Here is a 19,363-nt window from a genome sequence, read left to right as displayed (position 1 = left end):
ATCTACATTGAAAATACAAGAGTTTGCACAAACTCGTTTTTTATACAGTTCCAAAGATAAAGTAACGGCTTATAAACTCTATTCGCTCGATAAATTTACAAAAAAAAAATCCATACTAATGTACCCACCATCATAGGTGGTGGAAGCAAAGAAAATTGTTCCCGTATATTGTTTTCTTTCTTTCGAACTCTTAGCAAATTAAAAAAAAAATATAATAGTTTTTATTACAACACAAAATACATAGGTGAGAGTTTTTTTATAAAATAACATATGGCATCCACGACTTAGCTAGCACGGTCATTATGCATATTTGTGATTGACTTTCATTGATACAGCATTATATTTTGTCTTGTAATGGACGTATGATCTTTTACTTCAAAGAACCCCATAAGAAGGGATGTAATGGTGTACAATCACCGAAACAAGAGTAACGAGCAGAAAAGATATCATTCAATTGAGTGTATGGGACTCATTTTCCAATATAGTGATGATGCCTACAGCCAAAAATTCACACCAATCGGTGACTCTTTGTGGATGCACTTGTTTTGCGAAAATTACATGTGGGTTCTTCAATCGTCAATTTTTTTCAACTTGGGATAAATTTTCTCAAACGTGTCTGCTTGTTGACGTTTATCCATTCCATTAACTCCATTAGCTGTGCACGGTCATTAGTCTTGAGTTTTGCGTTTGTTTATTAGGTACATACCCCGTTTGATATTGAAATTACTAAAACATTGTTTATGTCAGAAAAGTAGTAGATTTTCTGTCGTTAGTAGTGCTTAAATGTCATGAATGGTTTCTCATTATCACTATTGCAATTACGTACTTTTAAAATAAAATTCAACAAATAGGAAAGAAAAACGATTCTTATGATGAAAAGTAACGGCGAATCTAGAAGAACTTGTCATACAATCAAATTACCGAAGCTGCAGTCTAAAGTGTGGAACTTTTTATAGAATTGGATTAAACTAAAAATCGCCGACCAAAGTCCGTAACCAAAGATTGAAATTCCTAGACGTTATGCAAAATTTTTAGAAAAATCTTGTACATACAGTGCAACCTTAATATAACGTACGTCAATATAACGACTTCCTCGATTTAACAAATTCTTCGTATTCCCCTTGAATTGTCCATAAGAGTCGATGTGAAAGATACCTTTACATTATGAACATTTTTTGCAAAAAAACGAATTTTCAACTATCAAGAAAAAGTATAAATACCTCTAAGTAGTTAACGAATTTTGTCAACCCAAAACCTTTATATAAAGTTCCCACCAATGTATAACTCTTAATCTCATAGTATGAAATTCATATCGCGACAGATTTCGACACGCTTTTGTTCGTAAAACAATCATTGTTGTTTGATGGAAAGTAATGTAAACACTGCTGCTCGTTACTATTGTTAAAGATTCAAGTTGAAATGGCTCGGAAACGTAAAAGGTGTTCATTATCGGTCTCAGAAAAGCGAAACATCATTCACTATGTTGACAAAAATCCTATGACGAAAAAATTAGATATAGCTAATAAGTTCGGGTTTCCTGCAAGTACGTAATGTTGAGTTGAATGAAACTATTTTTTTACCTCTTTAAAACGAATTTTAGACCAACCTAACCTCAACATAACAAACCTCAGTTCAACGAATTACTTGATATAACAAATATTTACGTGTTCCCTTCCGATTTGTTATATCGAGGTTGCACTGTATAAATAAACGCTAGTACAAGAATTATCCGAAGACTCATTTTACAAGTAAAGGATCTTTCCGTTAAACGCACCCAATTGTAAAAACTGGAATTATACTAATAGACGAATGCGGGAACATAAAAGCCTTGGAAAGTTAATGTTTGGGAAGGTATTATTGACATCGCTCCCATTGGACCATTCCTTCTAAAAGGAAATTTGAACGGACCAGAATTTAATGAGAGATCAAATAGTTCCGGCAATTGCAGTTGGTAACAATTTCAAATGACATTAAGTGCATCACCACACACACCACAGTACTGATGTTCGAATTTACTTGAATGAAGTTAAAAGAAATATTTTTTTTGTAAATATAACAGAAATCTAAACATTAACATGTTACATTACACGATCGAACTGTGTATGTTCTGGTATACAAAATTTTAACTTGGTAGACAAAACTATTCCAAAGGTTCTCAGATATGGTAATAATCTAAAATTATGTCACTTGCCATCATTATTTAAGGAAAATCAAAAAAAAGGATGAGTAATATGGATTTCCATAATTAATTGTGAAATAACTTTTTCCACACAATATTTTGTTTATAACAAATAGCATCTTTATTAGTTCAACTAATAAAGACATCGATATGCGATTTTCAATTTTGCATTTTCATGCTTGCTATTAAAAAAACTTTGTTCCAAATACACATATTTTGTGGTTATAAACTAATTTAATAAATTTTTAACATAACTTTTTTCATGAAGCAAGCGAGAACTGAATTATTAATACGTTACATTACTTTTTGAGCAGCACACTTATAGCAGGGATATACTCAATGTGTGATAGAGAAAACATTCTATACGCCCTCTACCGAAGATGTCCTTATAATAAGATCTATTCAGTCTGCAAATGACAAAGTACCTGTCAGAATATACTTATAGCTAGTGAAAACGGTTGTAGTTGGTATTTTCGTTATACATTTTCAATTTAATTCGCACCAATATAAATCCCGATAACGTAGTAGATTTCATATCGAGAAAAAAGTTACATCGTTATAAATATACAAATATTATCATCATCTGTCACTTCGCATCTATAGTTACTGCGAAAAGGATATATCTGTCATATAGGAAAATATTTATCGGACATATAACACCTAGGTATTTAATGAATAAATCGCACGCAGTATTAACAAATGAACACCCAAACTCGATATCAATAAATTATTGAATTTAATTCAAAACTTTTTGTAGCTACGTACCAAATTTGCAAATCATTTATTTAATTAAACCAATTCTCATGTAATGAGCCATTGCACCACTGGAAGAAATATTTTGAATAAGAAAATAATGCATTTTCACTCTGAAACCTTGAATTCTACTTTGTATGTTTAAAAATAATTCTAAAACGTGTATAAATATATCTCTGACTAACTAGCATAAAGTGAAGGAAAAATTTTTGATTATAGAGAGAGAGGATCTTCATCAAATCTATAATAGTAAGAAAATTGCTGATCCAGTATTCAACTCCGATATTTTCTGCAAATAATTACCACAATATTTTTTTTTCAAAACCTCTCAAAGGACAGCAACGATTGAGCCTTTGCAGCGAGGACAAAATTATTTATATATCTATAATATTAATTTAGTATACTTTTTTCTACCATACCCACATTAAAAATAATTGTAAATTGGGTATATATACGAGTATTAATATACTCGAGCAAACAATATAGAGGAAAAAAGTCTAAAAAATAATAATGGAAACATCATCAATTACGAAAATGTTTCTATTAATTCATGTACAAAAAAGGGAGAGAGAATTTTTGTGTAAATTATGTGTTTTAGAGACTCAATATCCAAAACAAATGAATCCAATTGAGTCTACACTACAGTCTTTACACACTACCCGCTCCAAAGCGTAGATGTATGTTATGCAGGACCTTATCCGAGAAGAAAAGATTGCTGTAGAAGACTACTAAAGATAACCAACGATAGAAATTTATGAATCTCCAATCAATACTCAAAATATATTTGTTTTTCTAAAAATATCTAACTTTCTCAATAGCTATGGTATATAGCATATCAAAAGCACAATAAGATTTGTCTAAACTGCAAAAAAGATACTTTTGTCTTAATATCTTAAAACAGATAATATAAAATAAACCATTTTAATTCTATTTTGTAAAAATATAAAATTTAAATATAAGGCTTATGTTGACATTAAGACATATAAATATCACAGCTTTATAGTTCTTCACAAGAATTTGAAGAAAAATAATTAAGATTTAAACTTACCATTTTCCAAAAAATTTCATCATACGATTTCAAGAACACGAAAAGTTAAATCATCCAGTCCAAAATTTTTACAAGAATATAAAATCACTACAATACCCGATTCTTATCTTATCAATGACTCCAAAAAGAATTATAGATCCTCGTCAGCCTCCTCAAGAAGAAAAGATTATTAAGTTATCAAAATGTGTAAATCTCTCACGCAGCTCAGATGAGTTTTTAGACTCCATATCAGAAAATACAAAAATGTCGGAATCAAGATTTCTGAGAGAAAACAAACCATTTCTATAGTGTATATCATGCTATAGCAAACTTTCTAATACAATGTTAAGCAAAAACTATTACACGTAACGCTAATATATTTTTGTATAATGTAAACGTTTTTAATAATTTATAATTCTTCGTACACTACGAAAAATGAAAAGTTTTTTTAGAAAAATTGTAGCATGGATATTTTTGACAATAATAGATCATTTCGTATCCCCTCCTAAGACGATTTGTCCATTGCAGAGATCCGAGATGATGAACCGAACTTGCTGCTATGATCTTGCAATCGCTGTTTGTCCATACAATGTTTGACATCCGAGATCCGTTATCACAAACTGCAAATATACTGCCCAATCGGAGGATTCGCTTGATCAGGTCCGAGAAAGTTTATGGCTTTCTATTTTCTAGCCTTTTTAGTTGAAGTACGGACAAATTGGGATAAAGCTGAGAAGAATGAAAAATAAATTTCAATTGGTGGAATGCACATCCTCGTGTTTGTGTGTTGACATCTAGTAATTGAAGTGTATTTCATTGTACTGTTGAAATTTATTATAAAATATATAAAATGCCTCAGTTAAATAATTTTCCTTTATTCGAGGATATATCCAACACTTTTTGGTCTTCTACGCTTTAGTATATATAACGAAAGTGTCTGCAAAAGTCACTCTTCTACCTGGGGAGACATGATAATGTTGTTGCAGCTGCACAATAGCTATTACTGAACCGAAGATACGAATGTAGTGGACAGACCTCTTCCGTTCCGCACTTCCGACATTGGACAAATTGTCCGTCGTCTCAGTTCGGAGTGGACCTAAAGGTTTCTGATACATCAAAGTCGTAAATGTTTCGAATGAATATTGTATGTTTCATATATTTATTGTCTCTTTTTTTTTAGAAAATTATAAAAGCGATGTACGTTCCTTAAACCCAAATTCAGTGTACAGGGAGATTCATGACATTGAGACGTCGCGAAGCCTTGTGTAAATATTGTCTTAGCAAGAAAAGTGAATACTCTCATACACAGTTACTAAAACATTCAAGTTCGGATCTTACGGATTATTGTAATTATTCATGGATTAAAAAATAATTAGCCAGAACTATCCAAAATACCTGCAAGGGCATGCCAAAGTAGCTCAGTCACGCGGGCAGGTCTACACGCCTGTGCAGGTGTAAAGGATAGAATTTCTATTTTTCTCTGGTCGTCTGCATAGATCAGTACTCTTCATAGTTTGAGCTGAAGCGGTTGGCACACACGCTCTGTTTTACCTGTACACTTAAACAAATAATGCTTTTTAGCTACCATTTGTTTTATTTAGTAAAAATAACCCATAATGAAGCTAGAAAAACGCGAAAAAACGTTTTTTTTTAAATAAATCTAAATATTTATAATCGAAAAATACATTTATTCTCATTTATTACTGATTGAATCATGGTGCATTCTTATTGGCGTTTATATACAGTCAATGATTGATTATAAAAATCTAGTAACTCAATATTGGTTTTATCATGTGTGAAGAAAAAACGTATCTCAAAATTTTTATTTATTTATCATATCAATCGATTCTTAAACAATTAAACTTAGCAACACAGTAAAAACTAAACGAAACGGTCAGTAGATGCCTTTCTTGTTGAAAACAAATTGTCATGTGATGCTTTGTTCTTGATAATACAGCATTTTCGAATTTCTCCTTCAAACGTTGTGCATTTGCATATCAAGAATTCTGCTTATTATCCTGTATATCTCACGAGTAACTCGAGGAATTGATCTTCTTTCCATGTTCTCTTGTCTCTTTGTGTACTTTTATTGTGAGCGCATTCGCATAAGCTTGACTATCTGTCGCAAAATGTTTTCAGAAACAGGTAATTTCAGGTATCTACAGGTCTTACATGACTATCTCATGTCCTGAGTTCGTTCCCTCACTATTGGAGCTTTGGTCACCAAATTGAGTCCTATTATACGTGACGAACTATACATAACCGCCTGAAGCGATTCCTCCCTAAAAAATCTTCATTGTTACGTTGGTATTGTCACTTTCAAGGTCACTGCTGCCTGGAGAAAATTCTCACGTATCGTATTTTAATAAGATATTTCCATCATCTGAAGCATTGTTTATCTCACTGGCAGTTCACTATACCATTCAAGAATATTTTATTTATTTATAATCTTGGTCTTCAATTTGATCCCTTTTAGGCTGACCAGTCATATTAAATTCGGTGTAACCATTTATGTTTATATATGTATAAATGACTCAATTGAGATGGACTACACACTGTTTTGTCTACAAATAAAATATATACAAGAACATTGGACGACTTCAACTGCACCACTCGGTATATGATTATTAACCCAAGACATTAAATCCGTTAGAAGACAAAACAAGTCATAAATCATGTTTTAAATTATAAATAAAATCAATTTGAAACGTGCAAATTTAGTTTTTATGGATTCAATCACAAACGTGAAATTGAATTTACAAAAAAAAAAAAATGTTAAAACCACCGATCATTGTTAACTACCTGCGTTAATTCTTAAAATTATCGATCGACCCACTAACCCGAATCTTTTAAAACAAAAGAGATGTATTTCATTATTGTGAAAAAGATTGGGTAATAAATGTTTAATTATGTGTATTCTAATTTTCTATACATCTGAAATGGATTCCGGTAAATTAAAGCATTGATTTTTTATGAACATTATCTACTTTTATACTTGTTTGTATCTCTACCACAGAGTACCGAACACACTATTTACGACGATTACACCAACACTCACAGTTCCTACATTTGATTCAAGCGCGTTTTGATATCAAAGTTATCGTCAGATCGTAAACAATAAGTCTCTCTGAAGATGAAAACTAATTTATTGAAACACGTGTCAGTCGGACATGAGTAATGGTGTAGTTGTAACACGTTGTGTTCGGTATGGGCTCAACCTAGTTTATCACTCAGATATTATACAGTGAAAAAACCCTTTATGGAATTAATCAGTATTCTATGTGTAATTCAATTTAATAAGTAATGAATGATACTATTTAAGTTCTTGTAAACGAAAATGAGATCTTTGTGAAAAACAATTGACATCAGCTGACAAAATAGAACTAAATTACAAATATGATGCTAATTATGACGCTTAACTATGGATGACAGTAGCGTCAACTTAGCCGTTGATTGACAGTATAATATTGAATAAACAATTTTTCTAATGGGTATAGATTTTAGTGTCAACAATTGATATAAATTTTCTATATACTTACAAGTTCAAGCAGTTGTTTGATAATAGTAAACCTCTAAATTTTTATTTTCAGAAATATATATTTGACAATATAAAATCCTTCCTATCAAAGTATTCTTATTCATGTATTTTTTAAAAGCTTAGCTCCTGCGGCATAACTGTCAAGATATAACAGCTGCAAATAAAATACGAAAATGAAACTTTTTCTTATATTTCTTGTCAGTAGATTCGAATGGAGTTTAGTCCAGTCTTTCCTTTCCTGTCCCTTTGAATATAATTAATAAATTACATATCGTGCAACTATTTGTATTAGGCATTTTACGATGATGTTTTATACCCAGATTATATAAAAGTCATAAAGACTCGTTTTATGTACAATATACACTTCGGTACATTCTGTGTGATGACTTTTTATACAATGAGAATGCCACTTGGTAAGAATGAAAGGGAGTTAGGCGTCGTCGTCGTCGTTATGAGAATTAATCAATACCCGGCCTGGTCGACGACGATAGAAGAGTCAAGAGACGGTTTTAAGAAGGCGTCTCAGCGTAGAGCTTTGCACGCAACAGGCATCCCACGCTTGCGTAGTCTACATCTCACAATCGACGTTCATCGTTTATGCGCGGTGTTGTCAGATCAACTAGATAAGTTTAGAAATTGTAAGAATACATCATATTATGATTCAATTTTTTTGGTGAACAATATCATGTGTTTTTATAAAAAATGTGCACAAGATATCAACAGCAGGATATAACTAATAGGTATTTCGAATTAACCAAGTATTTGTTGTGTTTTGAAAAAGTACATAATTAATTATTGATGTTGATGAAAGGCTCTTGTCTTATTATCAACGTTTCTATAAATTTCGATACTTTAAATACAATACAATATTATCAATGAAGTCATATTTTTACACCTTCCTTTAATTTTTGTCGTGAAATGTAAATCCAGCAAGAATGATCACTTCACACAAAGCCGGGTATTTCAACCATTAGATACTGAAAACTCTGGACATTCCTAGACCATATGTTATACGAATAAGTCGTTATTTGGTGCAATTTGGCCCATGGTACGTTTCGCATTGTTATATCGATACCTATAGTTTTAAGACGATTCCAAAATGCAAATGTACGGGATATAAAGCAATTCTGTTTCTCCTTTCTATTTTTTAGAAATCGTTCGTTACGAAGGAATCGAGAGAATAACGGTTAATTTTAGCTATAATGGAGATAGAGAGAACCAGATCATCAACGACAATTCAATTTTTCACGCGAAGTTACTTCATATCAAGGAATGTTGCACCACATTAATTGCATATCACAAAATAGGACAATTCAAGTTTACATCGAAGAAGCTATTACACCAAATATCTATCTCTTAAGAAACAATTTACGTGAAAATTTTGTATTTATGGACGACCACATCGCCCAAGGTGGGATCACTGGGCGCACGCAGGGGATTGAGCTCTCCTGATATAAATCACTGTGTATGTGTAATTTCAATATTCAAGCCATTCACAGTCTTGTGAACTAACCTTAAATCATAGATGAGCTTATCGCAGCGGAGTTGAATTGAACAAATTCACTAAAAACTATCAATTGCTTGATATAACATATCATATACCTACATTCGATGTACGCTTTCGTGATTTTTCGCAGATAACGTATATTTACTCGTGAAATAATCGATTATTTTTAAAGCTCTTGTGATATTGTAGCAGAAAATCAGACGGAATATTTCAAATCGTTTGTTATCAGATACGTCACATACGACACTTGAGCTGTTGGAAAGTTGGCAACGCCGAGTCCTTGGCATATGCCTACATAAATCGGCTTTTCCACAGTATTTGAGATAGGTCGGGGACTCTCTAGCGCGGATCGACACAGCTGAGACTTGCAATATACAAACTCACTTTCCAGTCTCCCCGATCCAACACATAAAAGTAAAAGTAGCCGAAAAGAGAAAAGTGCAGAGGGTTGTAAAAATAGAACGTCATAAAATGTCGAGGACATCGATAAGAATGTCATATGTGTACTTATCGAGTGTTTTCTTGTTAAATCACATCTATTTTTTTTGAAAATTCGAAAAATTGCAGAATCATTTGCTTTTAATTGAATACTTTTAAAAAATTTACTGTAAAATTATAGGAAACAAAATTTTACGGTCTATAAATGACGCAAAATTCTTTATTATATACTTTCTTATACAATCGCCATAGTTGATTTCAATTCATGTTGCCTCTATTGGTAAGTAAGGGAAACGTAGAAAGGGCATTTCCTAAATGTGTTTATTGATACCAACAATTTGTACCATGAATACAATATTCTACATCTGACGTTCGACCATTCCGTTAGAAGATAAAGTAGAGGAGTGTGTGTACACAAAAATAGCTAAATAACAAGAGCAAAGAGATTTTTACAAAAAAGTTGTTAATAGATATTATTAACAACAACAAAAATCCTGTTATAATAACAGACGTACAGTAATGAAAACAGGCTAGAAAAAATACAAATAAATTAAAATGCGAGAGTAGTTAACCACAAAGGTTTTGATATCGCTTGTTACTGATAACAACTCATCAGATAACAAACAATAATTTTGAAAGTACAAAATCGTATTGTATACAAAATTACAGAGAAATGGTGTAAATAGCAGCGCAGACGCAAAAGTAAAAGGGAAATAAGAAGAATAAGAGGCTTTGAAGGGGAGCAATAAGCTTTGTGAAAAAGTAAAATAATCAAGAGAACGCCAGAAAAAGGAGAGTGGAGATGAGCATTAACATTAACTTGTGGAAGCAATTAATTAGATGTAGAAAAATATAGAACAAGAGGTACGAAGCGAACTGAACAAACACAGAAATCATCTGATGTAAAAGGTAATGGCACCAAGAGAAGAAATGAAGAAAATATGAAGAAAACTATATGAAAAAGTGGAAAAATTGGACAATGTACTGAAGACCATTGATAAGAAACATTTTGAAGCTAAATATTTGTTGCGAAATACTCTTCTATTTGAGTTAGGTACATAACGATAAGATGGTAATCACAACACTTTAACTCCATGCTGTTTTACTATTTCATCTATACTATACTTTTGGTGAATGTATAATAGATATTTTTCAGCAATCCATCTTCTGCCACTATTTCTTTGGTTATAAGACAATGAGAGAGTTTTTGCTTTTTCCATTTAGCGTTAGATAATGGTTTCTTGAATGTTGACTGGCATTGTCCATACTAATACAGTACGGCTATTATTATTGGACTGAAATGTTTCTCTTTAAAATTTCTATGAACTTCAAAATGAAAATAAATCATTTTTCATAAATTTTAGAAAGAAAAACACTAATTTTATTTTGGAACATATATATGTCCTATATTCTTTCTAGCGAAACTTCATGAGGTTTTGTATAATTAACCGAACATACTAAGGTCGAATTCTGAAAATAGGAACCGTGAGTGGCTTCCGAAGTTTCAACCACGAAGTGATAAAACTTTTATCGAACTGCATCTTTAAGTTGAGTCGAGTAATATTTTTCATGTGTAATGAAATTATTTTACATTCACTGTGTATCTGGATAATGATATTTGTAAATAAAAAAAGGACCATATGTGGAAAATATTTTTTAAAATATTGGAAATTAAAATTATAAGTCTAATTTAAATATTAGTGATATTGTTTTACGAAATTTTTATTCAGCTTTCAACATAACTTTTCATATTCTACATTTTTCTGAATTGTAAAAATTGATATAGGAATATTGAATTTACAAAAGCAGTGAGTATAAAATCTATTTATTACTTGTTGAAATTTGGAAATAGAAATATAGTTACACTAATTTATTAAGCACTAGATTTGAGAAGGTGATATTATCCTATCATTAATGATATAATTAACAAAAGCATGTATTAATTATAATAAACGTAGCGTCCCTTTAGAAAGCTGTAACGTGACCGCGTAGGTAATAAAATTTTATTGCATAGATTTTGTAGTAGTTTCTTAATTTAAATTTATATGGAACAAATTAGATTCATTTTGTTGCATTATAGACAGAAAACCATATAACTCAATAGTTATTGATGCCAAGGTTCTGGGCAATAACAATTGAAGAAATTTCCTAAAATGAGTGATTTGAATATCTTCACTCAATGCAATTGAAAATTTTCTGAAATATCACAAATATATGATTAATTGTTTGAATACTTATATATTCTAATTAGTAAAATAAATGGCACCTTGAATTGGAAGCCATAATAAGAAAATATGGAGACAAAAGAATCGCGAAAATAAATGTGAAAAAGATTATCCGTAAAGTACGAGTAGTAACAGAAGGAACATTATCTTTAGTCTATTGTGAAATTAAGAGCGGGGCATTTGAAGAAACGCTTAAGTATATGGTAATATTAAAATTACTCGGTTCTAAGTTCGTTAGGTAAATTGGCGAGTCCAGTAAAATTTTGGTGTTTTGTATATCATGTTTTTTTCATATGTTAACAAGCAAAGGAAAGAATTCTGGTTTGAATCAGAAAATTTAGCATTCAGATGAGCCCTAGTCTAACGCAGGACTAACTGTATAGAAAGTAAGTGTAGACAAGAACATTAAAACTCCTTGAGCAGTTATCTTTGGAAAAACTTTCCGCTGGACAAAAATATCCTTCTCGTAAAAGTGGACGTTTTATCATTCTAGACATAGGTTCAGAAGACGGTTTTTTTAATGATGGCTTATTACTCTTGGAATCAAAATAAAATGGTGATTTCCCTTACGATAAGAATGCGAAAGATTTTGGACATTATTTCAAACAATATAATGCAGGTAGGATAAAAAGACCATTGCGATGGACAATGCATCTTACCATAGAAGGCAATTGTATAAATGTTCAACAAGAGCGGATAAACAAGCTGTAATTATTTGAGAATTGTATTTGGAAAATAGAACTATTAATTATAATTTAATCTAAGGAGGCAGTACAAAAACACGTTGTAAATGGCTGCACTTACACAACGCACAGTATTAGGTTTGCTAATTTACCATTATTAAGTAAATCGAATAGAATTAATTGGAGTTCAAATTGAGGGTGAGGTAGTAAGAAATAATAGTACAATTAAAAGGTATTATTTACGGAAGCCGTAAAAGGTATTAAGAAAAAAATTGAATACGAGCAATATAGTTTGTAGAAAATGAGAAAAATAAAATGTGAATTAGTTTGGATTTTGGACGATGTGAAACCAGTGATAATTAATCTTGTAGAATCTGAGTCAGACCAATGATTCGGGAGCGATTTTGAATTTATAAATAAATGTTCCCAAAAATAAATCTTGAGCGGTTTAATTCGATTAAATACCTAAATAAGATTCCAAATCCTACAATATTTGTTGATTTTCTCTGAAATCACCGAAGGGAATCTAAATTGAGAAACTACCTACAAATTATTTTTTACCGCCAACCAAAATGCTTCATAAAGATTTTTAACTTGAAAAATAATAGAAAATCCTGGTTCAAATTGAAACAATAAGAAATTCGTAAACGTGTTTAGGCCAGTTCTAGTCTTTGGATCAAAATCGTGGGATATAAGAGAAGAAAGAGTCGGAAGCCGTGAATGAAATCTGGTCTTATAATAATTTAGCAAATGGGGTAGATCGGTAACAAAACGGAAATGAATTGTAGCAAGAGAACTGGACATAAAAAACAAGCCATTTTTATGAATCTCATTCTGTTTTAATTAAATCCAAACTTCTCGCAGGAGTCCTACAAAATCCAGTAATAATAGATTGTATACTCAGTTTAGCGTGCGATAACAATAAGGTTAACCGTCGTAAACCAAAACATTCCCTTCTAATAATATAGACTATTATCATATCTTTTGAAACCGATGACGAATTAAGTGAAAATGACTTTTTACGTTGGGTGAGTTTCTTTATCATCAAAGCTCACAAAACAGGGTAAACTTGAAAATCGAAGTTTGAAAATGATTTATTTGTTAGCAATATTTCTGAATAAATCTATTGTCAAATAACAAACGACGTTATTCATGTGTTAATAGTTTATGTAACATTGAACCATTTGAATACATTACAATCAACAAAAAATTATATTTTTAAACTTTACCGATTTATCATTTATTGTCTAGACTGTAAGGAAAATTTATAAATTAATTGCTGTTGTGACATCAACATGATTCATACGAATACCTAAAGCCGGATTTATCCACTGTTTTATATATGCAACGAGGCAAATGAATCACATTTCGAAAACTGGTCAGACGTTAGCAAATACGTTTGTAAACCGAGCCTAACAGATATGATTTGAATGCTATATTATTATAATATGATCAAATACACCACCGTAAATTTTAGATCTTACGACAATTCCTACAAAATTGTTCTAGTTTTACAATGAGGGGAAAATAAGACATTTGTATAGAGTAATTTATTTCTTCGAATTGATCCGTATGCACGTAACGGTCATTGTATCTACATTCATATATACTAAGTATTTCATTATTATATTTTGGACAAACATTTTCATACTAGATTCATTTGCTAAGGTTTTTATTCGAAATACTTGTAACGAAGTATTTTAACTGAAAGTCCAGCGTTCCATTTAAATGCACATTTCTTTAATCACGTATACTGTCTATATTCTATCACTTAATTAAAATTACTTGCACTGAAACTAATTATTCACTTTTTATTTATTTCAACGTTGTCCGGCACGTTTACAGACTGAACCCAGGTGTTCGGTTAACAGAGTTCTATACAGTGGACCAATTGTTCCCGGTCGTTCACAGAAATCGAACGCCACATTTTTTGCAGACACAAACAAAATAGACTTTTTTCATGTTTCAGGAAATTTTTTTGAGTTAAGTCTGATATAAAGTTTATCTGTTGGGACATTACATTACATAAGTAATGTCGGTTTTTATTTGTGAAAATTACTACGCCTTAATTTAAACACGTCGTAATTTGTTTAGACTAGTCTCTAATTCTATGTATCGCTTTACTTTATTTTAATCATTTTTTTTTGTTCATTGACTAAGATGTACGTTTTTATAATAAAGAGTATGGAGTGCGATAAATATAAAATTCGTGTATTGTTAAGACATTATTTGGAACAAAAACTGAAAGCAACCTTAGCAGCAAGGAAAATATGTGGAATTGAAAAGGAAGACATAGCACAGCGTTAGTTTAATCGTTTTAATAGTAGAAATTTTGGACCTTCTAAAGATACCATACATCTCCATTTAAAATCATTAGGTAAGATCTATAAAAATATCAAATAGTGCCACACTAATTAACCAAGATTCAAGAAAAACGTCGAATATAGGTGTGTAGACAGCTCCTTGCTCTGCCCGAAAATGATCGTTTTATTAGACGCATTATTCCTTGAAATGAAAAATGTAAATATCTAAACAACCCGAACATGGGAAATTAATGGTTAGACAAGGACAATTAACAGAACTGTCGCTACTTCAGTGTACTTCGAAATCATTTCAGATGATCGACCTATCAATGCCGATGCGAATAGGCCGCACCGTTAGATCACTATTTATTCAGATCCATGGTGAAATTCTTGCGTGGGAAAAATTTGAATTCAAAGAGATGTTTAAAATGTAGTACGACAGTTTTTTGCATCCAAGCACAAAGAATGGTTTTACCAAGGTATCGAAGAACTTGCTAAACGTTGGGTTAAAACCATAGATCACGATGGGCTATACTTTGAATATAAAGGTTTTCTTTTTTTATGATAATGTAATAAAAAAAGTGAACATTGGCAACCGATATTATTTACGAGACACCCTTCATATCTTAAACGTATATTTCCAAATAAGAGTAGTTAAATAACGTTTGTACTTGACTTCGTTTTACTAAAGATAACTTCTAAATATCGGTCACTTGAGAACATGTAGTTTCGAAGTGGAAGTTTAGGCCATTGGAAGGTGAGCATAATCCAATTCATACTTACAGGAAATATCTGAAAATAGAGCAATTATATCACAGATAATAATTATATATAATTAATGAATTAGGCAATGAAAGCACGTTTTTCTAATCTGGGGTGCTAGTACGCATATGTATGGATGTAAAGCAAATAATTTGGTTGAAAAGAGATCTCAGACTTTCTTCACTTGATCAGAACTATTCTGTTATCTAGGAAGAAATTACTTGAAAGCAGAACCGAAGAAAATAGAAAACCACACCCGAGTACTCGAATGGGAGTCTACTATATCCGATCTTAGACACGAGACTTTACCTCTGATATGATTCAATTTGACCGTGATCAAAAATGGAGAACTAACATTCCTGAAGCCGTCTCAAATAAAAGCATTACTTGCTATTGTTAGTTTTTTAGTTGAATGTTAAAGGCGTGCTAAAATACAGGTTATATAATTCTCATTTTATAACCATTTATATTTTTACACGTTCGTCTGGAATAATTCATTTATGCTTTTCATTAACGAGGGTTACTAGTAATTCTAGTCGAAGAGTCTCACGTTCACTTTCTGAGTTCCACGTTCCCACGTTCCCAAATAATTGATGGGAATTAAGCATGTTTTCGTGTGAGTGGCGAAAGAATTATTGTTGATGTATATTCACAAAAATATTTTTATTGCTTCAATCAATAGTTTATGAAATGTCAATAGATTTAGAATCACTTGATAAAAAAATATTATTTTAGTTAGTTACTAATAGATGTAGAACTTAGTCTTTGAATATCTCAAGCATGCAGAGGTTTGTATAAATGTAATTCCTAAAAAAAAGTCTACTTGACAAATGTACTACAGTTTTATCAGCTCTAGTGATATTGCATGAGTTGATAGAAACTTTTCTAATGAAAGACTATTATAACATCTAGTATTTGGTATTAAAAATTCATTCATTTTCTAAATGTGGATTAATGAATAGTATTCTGGAGCTTAGTAAATAGTGCTGATGTTTTATATGAATAATTTGTACAACTGATTAAGTATAATTTTTCCGCAGAAATTTATAAGTTTGCCAAACAACGCGAGTTGTCATTCTAGATGTCCAAAAATAACCAATAGTTGTATTTAAACCAAATGATTTACAAAATAGATTGTGACGGTCTAGCGGTATCACGTGAAATATTAGTACTAATATTCTCTCCGTGTCACTGCGTTCTGAACCCAATAGAGCTAGCATGGTCTGAAGTTGAAAATAATATAGCCCGGAAAATGCGTTCCTCAAAATACAGAATATTTTGTGATGGTTCGTAAAATAAGCAAACAACTGAAACATTCAATTTATTCAAGATGTTATTACTGTATTCCTTTTATGAGGAAAACTAGAAAACTAACATTTCTAAAGGCTCAAGTTGTTCGTGACATTGATAATGATGATTCATCTTAAGATTTCGATACCAGTTCAGTTAAATTTAATAAATTTTCACGCTAAACTGTTTTATTGTCATAGTTGTGGAGTAATTAAAAATGTTCATCAAGCTTTCCACTTATATCTGAATTTTAACATTATCAAAGTATGCCATGTTAGAGGCTCAAAGGCATTTGATAATTCTGACGTTTTAATGAACTGTCAGTGAGGAGTGAACAGTAACTGAACGTTAAATTTCGAATTTATGTGATTGTTAATGCTGTAAAATACCAGATACTTATTCAAATTTAGAATATGCAAATATGGTGTTTGTTTATGGTTTCTGTAATGGAAATGCTACAGCTGCTGCTGAAGAATATTGTCAACGTTTTCCACACCAAAGATATCCTAATAAAAGCGTATTTATTAGAGTTTTTAACAAATTGTGCGAGGGTGATAAGCTTCCCAGTGCTAACATATCATCTAAACTCACTACTCGACAAGGTTTGGTAGAAGTAAAAAATATTCTGCATCTAGTAGAAGAAGATGCAACTACTAGCTCACGGAGAATTGCCACTCAATCGGGAATTCCACAAAAAGGGGTGATAAACACACTCCACGAACAAGGCTTATATCCTTATCACGTACAGAGATTACAGCACCTACAACCAGAGGATTACGCTAACCGTATGGAGTTTTCTCGGTGGATAAATAATAATCATCGTGTTGTATCGAGTATACTCTTTACGGATGAAGCTACATTTATCCGTGATGGCATTAATAATACTCGTAACTATCATGTATGGTCGGACGAAAATCCCCACGCAACAGTCGAAAGCAATTTTCAACATCGGTTTTCTGTAAACGTGTGGTGTGGTATGGTTGACAATTATTTAATTGGCCCTTTCATTTTGGAGAATCTTCTCACAGGAGACAACTACCTAAATTTTTTACAAAATGAATTACAATGCCTACTAGAGGATGTTCCTGTAAATATTAGAATGCAGATGTACTATGGAGCTCCTGCACATGTCGCTCGTCAGGTCAAGCAACATTTGGACGAACGTTTTCCAGGGCGTTGGATTGGTCGTGGAGATCTCCATACCTCACACCACTAGATTTTTGTTAATGGGGCTGGATGAGAAATGAAGTCTACAAAAGAGAGTTTGGTGCGCTCCTCCCGACTCACCCTGTATAATCTTCATAACTCTTTAGTTTTATCAATAGATTGATTTGATTCATGAACAAAAAGGATTTTCACGTATTAAAACAAGTTTTGGACCCAGAACCGTCTAAATTTTAAGGATGTTCCTTTGAATGTAAGAAAACTAAACTCTTTGCTCCATTTCGACCCATTCACAATAAATAATTGTAGTTTCTATTAAGAATAGTAATTTTTCCACCGATGTTCAAGAATTTCTAATTCGTCTCGAAAGAGAAGTTGTTCAAACTCTGTTAACCACTGATCTTCATTTTTCGAAGAGTATCGATTACAACGCAAATGTTCTTTAAATTTTGGAAACCGTCGGTATTCGCTACTTGGGCCATTGTGGACCTGTGACTGGCCGTGTTATCATGTTGCAGAACACCTTTCCTCTGGATTTTTCCTTTCGCCTTACGTAGTTTTGGAACTAAATTGGAAGAGCCTGTAGGTGAGGCTTTCTTTCGCAGGAAATCTACAAAAATACGTCTTTGTGAATTTGTATTGGGATCAACTGTTTTCAATGCACGTATTTAATCACTTCCTCTTTGCTCGATACGATCCAATTCCATCATGAAGGGTGATTCTACAGAAGGTATGTTTTAACAGGTTCAGATTTGTCAATTTCTGGTGGAGTCTATACATAATAAGTTTAAGTATCGAATTATGATAAATAATTGATTTGAGTTAAAATGGAAAAGAATTAGAGCAAAGGAATCAACACTCTTATTTAACTTTGATTCGACTCATCAGAGTTTAAAAATTAATGTCTCCTCAAAAATGTGTTGAAAAGATATTCACAGATTGTTCTACATGTTATTTTAGAGAATTATTATTTTGATTTAATTGGAAGTATGTTAATGTTATATGTTGAATATAAAAACAGTTCTTGTACGAAATGCCATAAATATTACGATGAATTATTTTATTGAAAACAAAGCATGAAATTTGAAATCATCTCCATTAAAGTAATAATGTCCTTTAATTCATGTCTAGGATTATCTTCTATTTGAATGAACAAGTTTGTCCAGATGTATATTTTCAACTGCTTCGGACTTCGAAAGACATACCGCCGATTATTTCTCGTCTGACTAATTTCTGACTAATTTGAACATTCCGTGAGCTTCTTTAAAATTGATTTTTATTTTGAATCGTACTTAATAATTTGCTCAAGATCCAGTGACTGACAGACGGGTTCAAACTTGTCACTGCTTGTCTCAATATATGAGGGTATGCGATAATCTAGTTGGAATAGATCCAGGCGTTTTCACACCTAGTTTATATCTAGAATCAATGTATACAATGAATCAAATTTATAAATCATACTTAAAATAATATAATTGCACATTTTATTTCGTG

At 31.7% G+C, this 19,363-nt stretch overlaps 1 protein-coding gene across 15 annotated transcripts in view; it reads right to left on the bottom strand.

The window, feature by feature from the left end:
* LOC130899560 (nuclear receptor coactivator 3) overlaps nucleotides 1-19,363 on the bottom strand; it is a 414,140-nt gene that overhangs the window by 71,284 nt on the left and 323,493 nt on the right. The window lies entirely within an intron of this gene.

Source organism: Diorhabda carinulata, chromosome 1 (assembly GCF_026250575.1).
Source record: "Diorhabda carinulata isolate Delta chromosome 1, icDioCari1.1, whole genome shotgun sequence".
Taxonomy (NCBI): domain Eukaryota; kingdom Metazoa; phylum Arthropoda; class Insecta; order Coleoptera; family Chrysomelidae; genus Diorhabda; species Diorhabda carinulata.
This window is presented reverse-complemented; position numbering and strand designations above follow the sequence as displayed.